This window comes from Amblyomma maculatum, unplaced genomic scaffold (assembly GCF_055883805.1).
Source record: "Amblyomma maculatum isolate TAMU_Amacu unplaced genomic scaffold, ASM5588380v1 scaffold_13, whole genome shotgun sequence".
Taxonomy (NCBI): Eukaryota; Metazoa; Arthropoda; class Arachnida; order Ixodida; family Ixodidae; genus Amblyomma; species Amblyomma maculatum.
In genome coordinates this window covers 13,627,425-13,640,839 of record NW_028146738.1, presented here as the reverse complement: position 1 = coordinate 13,640,839, position 13,415 = coordinate 13,627,425, and the positions used below count along the sequence as shown (strand labels likewise).

The 13,415-nt window shown below is 45.8% G+C and overlaps 1 long non-coding RNA gene across 3 annotated transcripts; it reads left to right on the top strand.

The window, feature by feature from the left end:
* The first annotated feature begins 3,667 nt into the window (after positions 1-3,667).
* LOC146172226 (uncharacterized) lies at positions 3,668-10,138 on the top strand. Of its 3 annotated transcripts, XR_014702595.1 has the most exons (5): positions 3,668-3,877; positions 4,028-4,201; positions 4,314-4,378; positions 5,292-6,714; positions 9,623-10,131. It is a non-coding gene; the product is annotated as an uncharacterized LOC146172226 (long non-coding RNA). The 3 variants fall into 3 exon arrangements; XR_014702597.1 differs by lacking the exon at positions 5,292-6,714 and having other exon boundaries at positions 9,623-10,138; XR_014702596.1 differs by lacking the exon at positions 9,623-10,131 and having other exon boundaries at positions 3,951-4,201; positions 5,292-8,642.
* The last annotated feature ends 3,277 nt before the right edge of the window (positions 10,139-13,415 follow it).

The window sequence follows — 13,415 nt, the reverse complement described above, 5'->3', positions numbered from 1 at the left end:
AGCTGAATCAGCAGTGGTGAAGTGGAACAACGTGGTGGCGGCGCCCATGGGGGATGCATCAAGGCCTGCGGGGTAACACAGAAGCTGGCAGAGTCGGAATGCGGCTGCCGTGACGTCAGCGGAGATGCGGTGGCGCTGGCGACAGCAGTGACTTTCGTGGTGTAGGCAAAAGCGCGGGCCGTCTGCATTGGATGCGCGACGATTGCTGTGTTTTCGGGCATAATTCCCAATATTTCTACGAGCTGTGGTGCGGTTGATTGCGCCACGAGGCACAAAAAGCAAAATGGCACTTGTTTTAGCATGTTTCTTGCGGTAGAATAAAGATGAGAGCGAAGGGCAGCGGCGTTGAGCGCGACAAGTAGACTCTTCGGTGACGGATTGCCTTCGCGGCTAACATATATATGCGTTGGAGTTCTTCACCGAAACTAGATCAGTTCGTGTGCAACCCTTTATTACCATGATTGCTTTTCGGCGGCACGACGAATAGCGCAAGAACAAACGCCTGCAGCTCGTGCCTATTTTGATATGCTATTAAGTTGTAAGAAGTTCAGACGCGATATATTCCGTGTGCGTATAATCCCGCAGGGAAGCTGCACTGTGAGTTCTATTCACTTGCAGTGCTGCCCGTGCATATGTTCACACTGAAAGGACACAAACGCTGCTGTGAAGATAATTGTAATTACTTTGAGCGCGGTCACTCCAGTACGATATTGCTGGCTATAACAGGCCCGGACCTGTAAAGTATAGCTTTTCTCTGTTTGTACTTTCACGAGTTTCAACCAGTCTCTTCATCACCGGTTCTATAGTAAACATTGTTATGATCCGGGCAGTCCCGCAGCATTATTTCTCATTTCTAAATTTTATTTTTGGAGGTCATTATAAGATCCTGACGAACGAATTAAATATCCACGTACAAGCTAGCTCTGACCGAGCAGGATATTTAAGTATATATGGTACATGGAGTTCAATGTCCCAAAGAGGAATCGACTATGAGGGGTGCAAAATAAGCAGAATAAGATGATGCGCATTTGAATAAAAAATTTCCATGTATATTAAAAAAAGCTCAGCAGATCACGCAAATTTCGCTGCAAGCGATCGTGGAGAACGTTTCATCTGCACTCATGCGTCTCTCCTATAGAGCAAAGAGAACAAAATGAGAGCTTTCGTACTGGCATTCATGTACATATTAATCTGTGAATGACCTTGCTACATCTGTAAGATTAGATGGACGTCAACGTCTTTTTTATCGGGCAGGCGAAAACAAGTTGGCAGTGCACTTTGCCAGCATGTTAAAAAGATCTAAAAGATTGAGTTCTTCTTTTTAGATACGAAATTCTATGACTTAAGTTGCCGGTAAAGCGAGCTAGAAATGTGATTTCTAGTTTAGTATATATAGTTGCCGATAATATTGTTCTTTAGAGTGAGTGCTTGAAGCAACAGAAAGGCAGTCAATAGATTCGTCATATGAAAAACACACTTCCACTCATTCATATTGTCGTCCTCCTTGCATGCGCTAGGAATAGGCCTGGGAGTTGAACAGGGTTGACTATTAGTCTTTCTTATACATTGCGCTTTCTCGTTTTTATTTAACTTAATCACTCACGGCCGTCGCCTACGTACCGCAGCCGCGCGCTGTTGAGGCCACGGAGAAGGAAGCCAATGCAGCGCTCTTCGCCAAGTAATTCTAGCTGTAATCGGCTGATAATGTGCGGAAATACTCTCCAGGCATAAACCAAGCTATTTCTACGTATAAGCGAAGCTTACGTTTCAATATATTCGCACGCGCGAACTGGTTTCGAAGGCAGCGTCGCTTTGCGCAGTGTAGGCACGCCGCGCTTTTGCCTACACCCCATGTCGCTGCCGATCGCAGCGCCACCTTTGTTTACAAACATGACGCTTGTCTATAGCGAGGAGGCAGCGCAGATAGTTCCCAGGATCCCAGCTTAGTCTACGCCGACGATTTCGCACTGTTGGCAGGATCCCCCGAAGAGTTGCAGCGGTTGCTGGACATTTGCGGTGTGAGAATGAGACAGCTTGTTCTACGCTTTAGCTCAACCAAGTGTGTGGCTATGATGTGGGGGCCTCACAACTATCAACCTGACCGAGTGTGGGATCTCCAGGGCAGCACAGTGTCACAAACCAACGTGACTAAGTACCTTATCCGACTGAGTGCGGGAGCAGATTACTTGACGGCACACGAGAGATTCCTGAGAGCGAAGGCCGCTCGCACGAGAGGCATGTTAGGCCAACGGGCTGTGTGGACCTATAACCGTTACGAGGTGACAAGGACACTCTGGAAGATGGTGGCGGTCCCGGGCCTGACCTCTGTCTCTGGGCGGGTACGAGAGAATTTTCGGAGAGGCGCCAGAGGGAGGCAGGCCGACTGGTATTCGGGCTGCCCAAACACATCCCTATCGATACCATTCAGGGCCACACGGGTTGGTCGTCATTCACAGCCCGAGAAGCAGTGGTGAAGGCGGGATTCAGGAACCGCCTCTTCCGTCTCCCCGAATCGAATGTGGCCCGTCAGACCCTTGTTCACACTATTTTTGCCAGCCGAACTGCGAGATGGACGCGCCGAACACGGACCCTTCGTCAGGGGTACCGGCTCCCGACGGTATCTCTGGCTACAAAAGCGTCGGAGCTTGACTGTAGAGCGGAGCCAAAGGTCCGTATTCAGGTGCAGCAGGTCGAGACAGAGGAATGAAATACGTTCTCAGGGGAAAATGTGTAATTGGTCCTGTACCGAGCGGAGGACACCATTCGAAAGGAGCTGTGGTGTTATAATTTACGCGGTAGTGCTTTGCTGGCAGAGGCACGCTCGGGAGCTTTGTGTATACACAGCTGGAGAGCGAGATTGGCCTCACGACTGTATGCGCCATCTGCAGAGTGGCAGAGGAGTCAACAGACCACATGGTGCTCGAGTGTCGGCTATCTCTCCGCCTGCCCGTGCGATGTCACTACCTGCGGCACTCGGCTTTAGGCTTGCATGCGCAGAGGCAGCCTCGGTGGATGCTATCGTAGCTACGAAGAGACGTTTGGAGTTTTGATGGTTGCGAGCAGCAGGGAGCACCATCACCGTGACGCGGCCGCGACTAGTGATTTTTAAGGCGAAAGCCTTTAATGGCTCATCGTTGTCATCAAAAATGTCACGCTTTTTCAGCGGCTCTGATACTTAAAAAATAAATTAATAAACCTTGCCTCCCACCGGAGAATCGAACCTCCATCTATTGGATTCTCAGCCCAGCGCTTCACCACTGTGCCACGCCCCAGAACGTGAATTCCCCTTGTTTACAGTGAGAATGATAGCGAGATTCCGCGAGTGACAGATATACTGCGCCTTTCCTTTCCTGTAGACAAATTATAGAACGCCGGTGAACTTTAATGCGTTAATGAAAGGCTGGTGACAAGGGGCGCAGGATGTACCGTCAGTACCGTCACGACAGGTCATGACGTCACAAGGCGATTAATGCATATACGAAACTGACCCCACCGGGCGCTGAACTTGCAGAGAGCCGGCTCCGTGAACTGCGCATGCGCGCCCAGGACCAAAGTGGAAAGGAGGATAAGTTGTTCTTCTGGACGGATGTGACGTCAAATAAGTTTTAGTGGTTGTTTTTTTTCTAGAAGTAAGCCTCAAACCCAGATGTTCACTGAGCCGCCCAAAGTAAAGAAGGAAGGCTGGCGCGCTTTTCAGACAACGAGCATCTGCGCTTTACGAGCCCTAGGCACCCTAGGTTGTCTTTCATGCGTCGGTCTGCTGCAGTTCGCGGGCCATCATCCCGGTAGATGCAAACTCGGTGAAATGCGGATTCAGTTCGTGGAATATAGCCTTAAATTCAAGGGCGCAGCCCTCGGTGCAGTCCTACTGACTGCGGTGAGTCGTACATACATGCCCGCGAACTCTAAGTGAAGTATTTGTCGTCTTTCTGCCATCGCCTTCATTGCAGCTTCTTTAACGAGTTTTTGCACGGCAGCGCAAGCATGCGTTATCCTCAATTATTGACGTGGCGTAATCGCGCGACAGTCTCCGGGCGAAGGCGTGAGGAGACGACGAGACTGCGTAATGGCGTCCACGATCTCGTTTCATTTCGCTTGGAACAACTTCCATTCCTGCTGCTGTGCACCGATCGGTCGCCGGTTGCTGTTGTCTTCCGGATGCACTGGAGTATTGGGACATATGAGGCGACTAAAAGATAACGTAAAACTATTTCTGAGTTCGCTTATATTTTTTTGGGCAGTATAAGGCATTTTTGCGTGCGCCAGCGTGAACGCGCTGGTTTATAATCTGGGTTTTATTGCCTTCCTCGCAGCTTCAACCGATGGAGCGGCTCGGCCCATAGAAAATGTCGGGCTTCTTTCGGAAAACTGTTGGAAGGTAAGTGGCACTCATCTGTACAGACCATACGTGGTAGTGCTGCAATACATGAGTAATATCTGCGGACTGCTAAAAGGGGGGTTGCTGGCCAGCTGAGAGATAGTTTAAACGTAAGTAGGCCCTGTGCGGACTGAACCTCGAAGTGCAACAAGCCCGAAGTGCAACAAGCCTACTGCACAGCATGAAATGGCTACAAAAGTGTGGTTATATACATGACCGAATTCATGTGCTTATTTGCTCAGACCTTCCACTGTCAAGTACACTTATTTCGGTGTATGCAGCAATGAGGGTAACTTCATTACTCCTCAGCTAGCATAGGTTCATGCCTGTGACAATATCTGTCCTTTTACTGCCGAAATAACTGCATTGGTGGAACTCACTGAGCTTGTTTATATAGATTTAACACTTTGGATATATGTTGCTACCGCAGAGTTCCCTAATATATATATCTTTTGCCTGCTCCAACATAAATAGTTGGCAGTGCTTGGCTTCAAGCTGCTGCCAAGGCCATTGACACCTTATTTGAAAAGAGAGCAATAATTAATCTGAGCTGGCATGTTTTGTGGGAGAGTGAGGCACCATTGAGAGTACCTCGTAATCCTGTCGTAGAGCTTGGCAGTTGCTGCTATAAGCACTCCCCATTGCAGTTCCATGCAAGCCGCAGCATATTGGGCACTTACTGCACAAGTGATTTAACTTAGATTCTCTTTGTTGCTATTTCAGTGTTTTGTAAGCGTGCTAAATATTTGTATTTGTGCTAGCATTGACAGCCAGTCTCGTTGCTACCTTTTTCCTTCTGCAGCAGGCACTCTCACTTGCTTTACTCGAACCAAATTCTATTGTGAGTGAGTTTGCTGAATTTATGCAAACTAAATGTAATTCCAGTATTACTCTCATTTATTTACATCTGCAGAGGCAATGAATTCTTGGCGGCGAGGAACGAGTTCCCTCCGCCAGTTCGATTACACCGCCACCTCAGTAGTGCAGTGAGCTGCGACTGATGTGACCAAATGGATACTCTCACTGCTTCCACAGGTTTAGAGCGTGCTCCCAGTTAAGTTTAAAACACCTTGCTTGCAACGTATTTAATCTTGTTGTATATTGTCACCCTTGCATTTGCTGATATGCTATTATTTGAAAATCATTCTGGGTGGTTTGGAACACATGATTTGCAGTGGGGGGAGGTGGGACGCACAAATGTGTGACTGCAATTTTTTGCCAGTCTAGCTTCTAGCCTTGCGAATTAAAGTAACAGATTAATACCTGAACAGGCCTGACATTTATTGGAGAGTTTGTCATATAGAAGAAAACTTGATCCCTTGTGGAGGTAACACAGCTGTGGTTCTCCGAGAAAATGTTATCTGTGTGTGATGGTGTCTAAAACATGGCATTGTCTTAGGTAACATGGCATGGAATCGGCCACTTCTTGTACTCTCTTGACAGCATCTATTGTACTATGTGCTAGGTGATATGCCTTCAGGGATAAGAGTAGATGGAGAATACCTCAGTAATCTGCAATTTGCTGATGACATTTCCCTGAAGCAGTCAGGATGACGGGCAGTAATGTGAGCAGGTTGTACGTCATGCTGGTCATGGAGGAAGTAAAAAAGCCTTAGAAGCAATGCAAAGAGGGAAATCAGCTGGTATGGATAGGCACCTGCAGATCTTTGAAGAGTGGTAGGGAGATTGTGCTAGAAAAACTGCTTGCTTTGTGTGTGTAGTGCCTCACGACCTCAAGCGTATTAAAATCTTGGAAGGATCCTAACAGTACCATAATCTATTAAAAAAAGGGGCTGTCAAGCACTTGCAAACTTAAACTGATCGGGTTACTGTCCATTGCCTACAAGATAATAGAATTGGGAAAATCTTGGTCTTTCTATCAGCTGAAAGAGCAGCTGGCTTTCGTAAGGGCTGCCATGTTTTTTAATGTGTCTGCCCTGCCGCTGTTGTGTGCTGTATTGTAGCCTACATCCACATCGGATAGGAGGCTGTGCAAACAAACTGCTCTTTACAGGGGGGACATAATTTGACCTGCCCATATCATACAATGCAGCAGCAGTAGTGAAAAGTGCTCCACAAGAAGTGACTTATTGTAGAATGGTTGCTTTATTGCGGTGGCGTAAAAGGCGTCACCCTTGAGAAAAATCACAACCATGCCTTTGGCAGGTGACATGGCCATGCACTGATTGGTTGTCTGGTTCTGCGATGTCATGAGGCCACATGATATGGCCGAACTGGCTGGAGCTCATATTGTGGAAAAGCGCAAAAGAGACAAAGAATCGAGAAAAGAGAGGACGACGCTATCTGGAGCTGCTAACTCGGGCAGCTCCTTTGAGGTGAGAGGGTGAGGTGGAATAGAACCCTCCGAGACCCTTGGATCCAGTATCAGACGTGCTACTCCACGTTCATACAGCTTGGTTAAAACAGAGCTTTATACCCATGTTGGGTGGTCTTAGGCACAATGTGGTAGATTATGGTTGTATGCTGATGATTATGTGTGAGATAATACCGGAACAAATTAAGGGATTAGGGCTTATACCTTTCAGGACCGCTTTAAGCCAATCGTTCATATCTGAATGATGGTTCTCACACACTGGCAGACGTAAATTTTCGTGTTTGGAACATGTAGCCCCATTTAGGCAGATAGTATGACAAAAGTAGTTATAGTAACTAGTTCACAGGGATGGAAAGGCACAGAATCTGTCACTTGTTTCTGTGGGCATCTGAACTGGGCCGTAAGGGAAGGGAGGAGGGAGTCAAAGTGGAAAGACAGAAATGGGTGCCATAGTGGAGGTCTATGGAAAGCAGCCGCCAGCGATTGGGTTCGGACATGGGTACTCCGGCACAGTAATCTAGCATCTTAACCACTGCACCACCGCAGTGGGGCTATTGTGACAACCATAGTTTCTGTTTGTGTGCAGCTTGTTTATTTTTTTTATTTTTTTTTTGTTCTTTCTGGCACAGTGCGACATTTAAAAATTATTCGAAATAAAGAGGTCTTTGGCGCCATTCACACGATTCTGCTGCTTCTACTATAGTTTTCTTTTTATGAGAGCAGTAGCGAAGTCTCTTGAAGACAATTTTACTAGCTCTCAGTTCAGCTCAGATGATGAATCAGTCAAATGTCAGCCTCGAACTTCAGCTAGGGGCCAAGAAAAGCTTAGTTTCAATCTCTGATCGCCCTTGGTCAGTTACACGTGCTCATTTTGTGTTCCCACTGTTCTGTTTCCATTCGCTGGGTTTCAGCAGCAATGAAAGCTTGGTACTACTTGATATGGCTTCTCCTGAACTTCAAGTGTGGAACTTCTTCAAGCAAATCGACTGGAGTTTGAACACCGAGCTCCTATAGCAGATTTTCAAATTTGATGGCAAACTCTCCCACCTTCTGGAAAACATATCACCAAATAATCCAGTCATAAATCCTGAAAGGTTTGGAAATGCCAATGCTATCAACTGTAAAATGAGTAGAGGAAGGCCGAGCTTAAAAATGGGTGTTTTCAGCAACTTAGCTATATTTCTGAGAGAACAGCACACCTTCAAAATGAACTTCAGAACATAAATTATTACTTCTTTGGCAGTTGGGCTTCGCTGCATTTTGTTAGTGTGATTTGGAGAATAGGTACATGAGACTCTCAACAACTGCTGCAGGAAGTCAAGAATGACCACTGCTTCTGAACAGCACTACGAAAAAAAGAAATCTGCCGATAGGTGCACAATATCTTTACTAGTAATACAAGAGGCAGTGTAGCATATTTTTAGTATTCTGAATTATTTTTCTTGCTGTCTTATTTTGATATTCATGCCCCCTTTTCTTTCACTTTTTGAATTTTTTCTGCAAATTTCGGAGAAAAAGGTTTTTATGTTATGTATAAAGCCAAACACATAACATAAAACTTAGGACATAACTTAGCACAGGTAGTAATCGCAGATCCGGACCATGAAAAGGAAATAACAAGAAGAATAAGATTGGGATGGAGCACATTTGGCAAGCACTCGCAGATTATGACTAGCAGCTTACCGGTATCGCTCAAGAGGAAAGTATACAACAGTTGCATCTTGCCTGTACTCACCTATGGGGCTGAAACCTGGAGGCTAACCAAGAGACTTCTACTTAAGTTGAGGACAACCCAGAGGGCTATGGAACGAAAAATAGCAGGGGTAACATTAAGAGATAGAAAGCGTGCAGAGTGGGTCAGAGAATTAACTCAAGTTACCGACATTCTAGTGGAAATTAAGAAGAAGAAATGGACATGGGCAGGGCATGTAGTGCGAAGAGAGGATAACCGATGGTCGCTGAGGGTAACAAACTGGATTCCAAGGGAAGGAAAGCGTAGCAGGGGGCGGCAGAAAGTTAGGTGGGCGGATGAGATTAAGAAGTTCGCAGGGGTCAAGTGGATGCAGCTAGCACAGAACCGGGTTAAGTGGAGAAATATGGGAGACGCCTTCGCCCTGCAGTGGGTATAATCAGGCTGATGATGATGATAAAGCCAAAACAAAAACATGGGCATTTATTTAATTGAGGATCTAAATGCCTGCATTTTAGTATTATCTAATAGCAAGATTGTGTAAATATTTTATTTAATAAACAAATTACATGGTGCTGAAGGAGTTGAGGCAAAAAAAAAAACTTCTTCATTTTCAAGCTGTAGTTTAAGAAATGAGCATTTTTCTGCCTTTTGTATATCCTCAAGATTTTATTACAATTTCTTGTTTTTATATTCATGTTTGACAATACTTTGTGAATATTTTACCCAGTGCTGAGAATTTATCTTGTGTATTATTCTTATATTCACAATATTCATGTGTTTAAAGGGCATTTAAATAGCTGTATTTTGATTGGCTCATGTGCGTCATGTACAGAAAGTGTGATCAGAAATTGTCATCAAAAAACGTCCTTCATACTGGAACTTGCGTGTGAAGAGCTCTGGCAGGTGCGTGCTCTGTTGCCACGTTGCAGAGAAGAGGAAAGGAAGCATCCTGGCTGTGCAAACCGCCGCAGAGAGGTGACAAAGAGGCTAATGGCAACCCCATGCATACTCGGGCCACTTATGCGCTTATACACAGGACCTCGGAGGATGGGCGTGCGGTATTCGATCTGTCATTTGACGTGTGTAACTAGAAGGCTGCATTCCCTGCACCATACCTATTAGTCACATATTCTAATTCTGGTGCCGGGTTGTGTTCGCCTTAGCGATCTTAGCTCTTACGCACTTCCTACATTTTTTTTTTTTTTTCTTTTTGTAGGTTGCAGCAAAGTTCTTTAAAGACTTCATTTATAAAATAGCAAGGTGCATGTATGCGACCAAGGATCTTTGAGGGAAGCTGCAGACGGGAGCTGTTGACGCTACCATGCTATACTCTTAAAGACAGATCTCAAGTTTCTCCTAAGTTTTTATAACAAAACGAACATCCGCACAGTGTTTGCTGGAGATGCTTACAACCCTGCTGTCCTGTCCGAAGACAGAGGTACATGCATTGCTGCCCGCCATATGCAAGGCCAGCCACAATTAAACATTCGTTACCAGAGTAACATGATTGCCTGGCTTTTTTGTGTGTTCACTTCCTTAGCATACTGTAGCATAGTCATAGTAGTGTGCACTTTTCCAATAAGTGGTCACGGGGTGTCACCATATTACCTGCTGGACTGCTTTGTGCATTTGGTGCTAGCACAGTGGAAGCAGAGCCGGTTTGCAGCAATCCAGAGAGGAGGAGCGAACAATATGGTGGCACCGAGTAACACTTATTGAAAAGGTGTATATAGACTGCTTGTTCCTGCAAGGTGCGAGTTAAACTGCTCTCATACGAGCAGTTTCAATCCTCATTGAACTGGATCTACATTCAACTCATTGTAGATCGAGGTTGTCACACGGCAACTGTCAAGTGCAGTTGAGCTCGAGCCTGCTTGACTCAAGGTTGCTTCCTCAATCGCTCTCGAGATTTCAAGCACACTCAAAAGCGGTCATTGACACCCTCGTTATCAACGAGCTCTAAAACTTGAAAACGAATAAATGCAATAGAACTGCACATAATAACACATAAATGTAATAAAAGGCATGATAGAACATTCGTAGAACAGCTAATTTTATAATATTGACACCGTAGTCCACTGCCAGTGGAAGCTAAGGTGGCGTTCTCTTCTACTGCGTCAACGTGGAAACTGTGGAGCGGAAGAGAAACTGCACTGTAGCACTTGACCGCTGGGAGGATAGGTTAGGTGACCTGAGGCGCCAAAAGCGGAATGCTGCTGTGTACACTGAAATCGTGCTATCATTACTCCAATCTTAAATTTCTTTTTGAGACTCATTGCGACTGACAGCAGACAACGAACCACGTAGGAAATTTCTCAATGCTCACTGAAAACGCCCATGTAGCACCGGATGCTTCAATCCTTCTTGAAAGCCTGAATGCAGATTGAGTTCAATGAGGATCGGAAGTGTTTGTGTGACAGAGGGATTAGTGTAGTGCAGCTAAAGCTTTGTGTTAGCTGGTGTGCCCAAGTTGGGTGGCCAAGCTGTGTTAAATGGTATTACAATGCATATTTAGAAAACAAAACAGGGCACCCCAAACGGTTTATTCAACTCCTCAGATTATTTGGCATTACACACATTGCCTTGAAAGCAGTCCACAATATGGCCAGCACAACTTATGTCCTTGCTTATTTCAGATTGTTCATTTAAGAGAGCTAACATATTCAAGGGCTACTGACCAGGCTGACATTTTAACCAAGCTCGATAAGGCGTTGGACATGGTCTCTGCGAAATACTGCAGCGATGCACACACTGGAAAGCAACAAAATGTAAACCAAAGCTCTCATGGTCCTTTTCAGACAGCAAACCTCCTCGTCCTTTGCGCTGGCCATCGAACTTTGTCGATGAGGTACCAACAGATACTGCATCCATTGGTTTCTCTCCGACTGATGGGCGAGGGGTGTCACTTGGTCTGCTGATGTCACGCACTTTTTTGTCTTGCATTTCGTTTTCACTCATGCATACTCTCACACAAGAAAGAAGGCTTTTAGTTTCTTGCCCTTGTCTATGCATGCTTCAGAGTGTTCTGTGCACTGTGCTATTCATACACCAACGGCTGGACTCAAGTGGCAGCGGCGCGCACTTTCATACAGCCTGCGCATTCACCGCAGATATAATGGCAGCTCTTCTAGGCAAGCAGTGCTCTCTTCCCCGTGAAGTGTGTGCAAGATTTACCCAACCCTGGTCACTCTCTTCTGTGGCGGCGCCCGGTGCGCACCTGCGTTCGCGCCTTCAAGCGTTCAAGTGTTCAGTTTACGGAGTGAGCGAAATACTTAGAGAAATTATGTAGTCTCAATTTTGTGTGCGCAAAAGCGGTGCAGTGTAGGCTCAGGCAACAGTATTATTTAGCACATTTTGATCGTAGTAATACTTACTTTGTCTTATTTCTTACAGTGCGCAACATGTGCTAATTACCATCTGAATACAACAGTGATTTGGGTTATCAGTCTGCAGTAAGGCAAGTAGCAGCATACTATTGTAAGGTCAGTCCCATTATGCTGCACAAAAGCTGATTTTTTTCTTCCTGCTGTAACTTTGTTTCCTTCATGATATGAGGGGAACTGTCAAAAATGCATTGACATGGCTACAGAAGCACAGAATTTATCACATGAACATTTTTGGCCTCTCGGGCCTGTTCTGCCAGGCCTGTTACAATTAGTGGCCGAGCAAGGAGGAGTACCTGTTTTGCCCACATGCATTATTTCAAATGATATGCCAGTGTGATGGCATCTTTTCGCTTTTGGGCACATTTCTGTCTGCTTCTGCACATGTACCAAAATTTCGGGCGCCTTCACGTGTCTGCAAGTCAGGCTGGTCGTTGACCTGTTTTAAGTTGTTAGTGCAAATTAAAAAAAAAGGGTAACCTGCTCTTATTGCACTTTTTGTGCACTTTGAACAGCGCATTCACTGTAACTGCTTTTCCTGTTCTGAGGCGTGCGCAACATCACCTCAAAATAACAGGAGACATTCATCACCATCCTCATATAAGGATAGTAGGAAAGCCTTCCGACCCTTGTCTTTGCCTGCCACCTATGTTGCTAAACTCTGCGGCTAGTTTGTAACGAAGCTAACTTCATGACAATAGTTGAGCTTCTCGGCCGCAGTGTGCTTTTGGTATTTCCTTCGGTCCGGACCCATACGTATGTTTTCTGCCACACATTTGAACTTTATTTCCTCTGAACGACGTGCCCACGTCTGCAAGTTTGAAAAACTTGCGGTGTTTCCTTTCATCAATTTCCGAGTGATGGAGAACTCTGTTCCAATAATTTAGCTATATTTTATGCGAATTTTTCCCTGGTTTTGGCTCTTCGGCAAGATGCTGGTACACAGCCATAATTCCCATATACCAGGTGTCCCACCTAAACACACCAAAATCTTTAAATAGGGCGAAATGTCCTAACTCAGTGAAAGAATCTGAGGGCTTTTAAAGTCGCGTGGCTAAGTCTTGAGTATCTTTCGTTCTCCGAAGTTAATTAGGTAAGGATGGCTCACGGCCGCCACACCTATCATCTATAACTCTCAGTACAGCGGCAAAAATCACTGCAGGTCGCTCTGAACGCTCAAGTTTAATGAGAATCACAACCGGGTGAAAGTGCAGGCTTGCAGCCGCAGGCTTGGCCAGCCTCCGCTTTTTTTTTTTTCCAGCTTGTTGCACACCAAATGACGGCATCACTGAGTAGACGCGTCAATGCCACACAGTGCCACGATTTCGCAGCTGTAGCTGACAGGAAGCACCCTCCATGCGTAGGTCGTAAAGAGCGCACCGTCGCCACTCGAATCCAGCCATGGTACACCATGCATAACCATGAATACAGAAAACACAGAACATCCATACATGCACGGGCTTGGTTTCCTAAGAAAGGCCAGAGGCCTCGCACCTATGCTTCGGCCACCCATTGAGCTCAGCCTCTCCCCCTCCTTATTGGCATTGTAGCTGGATGAGCCAAAGCTCACTTCTCAACCTTCAAACAAAGGTCACTGGTGGTGCTTGGGTAGCAGAAAGCAAGAAA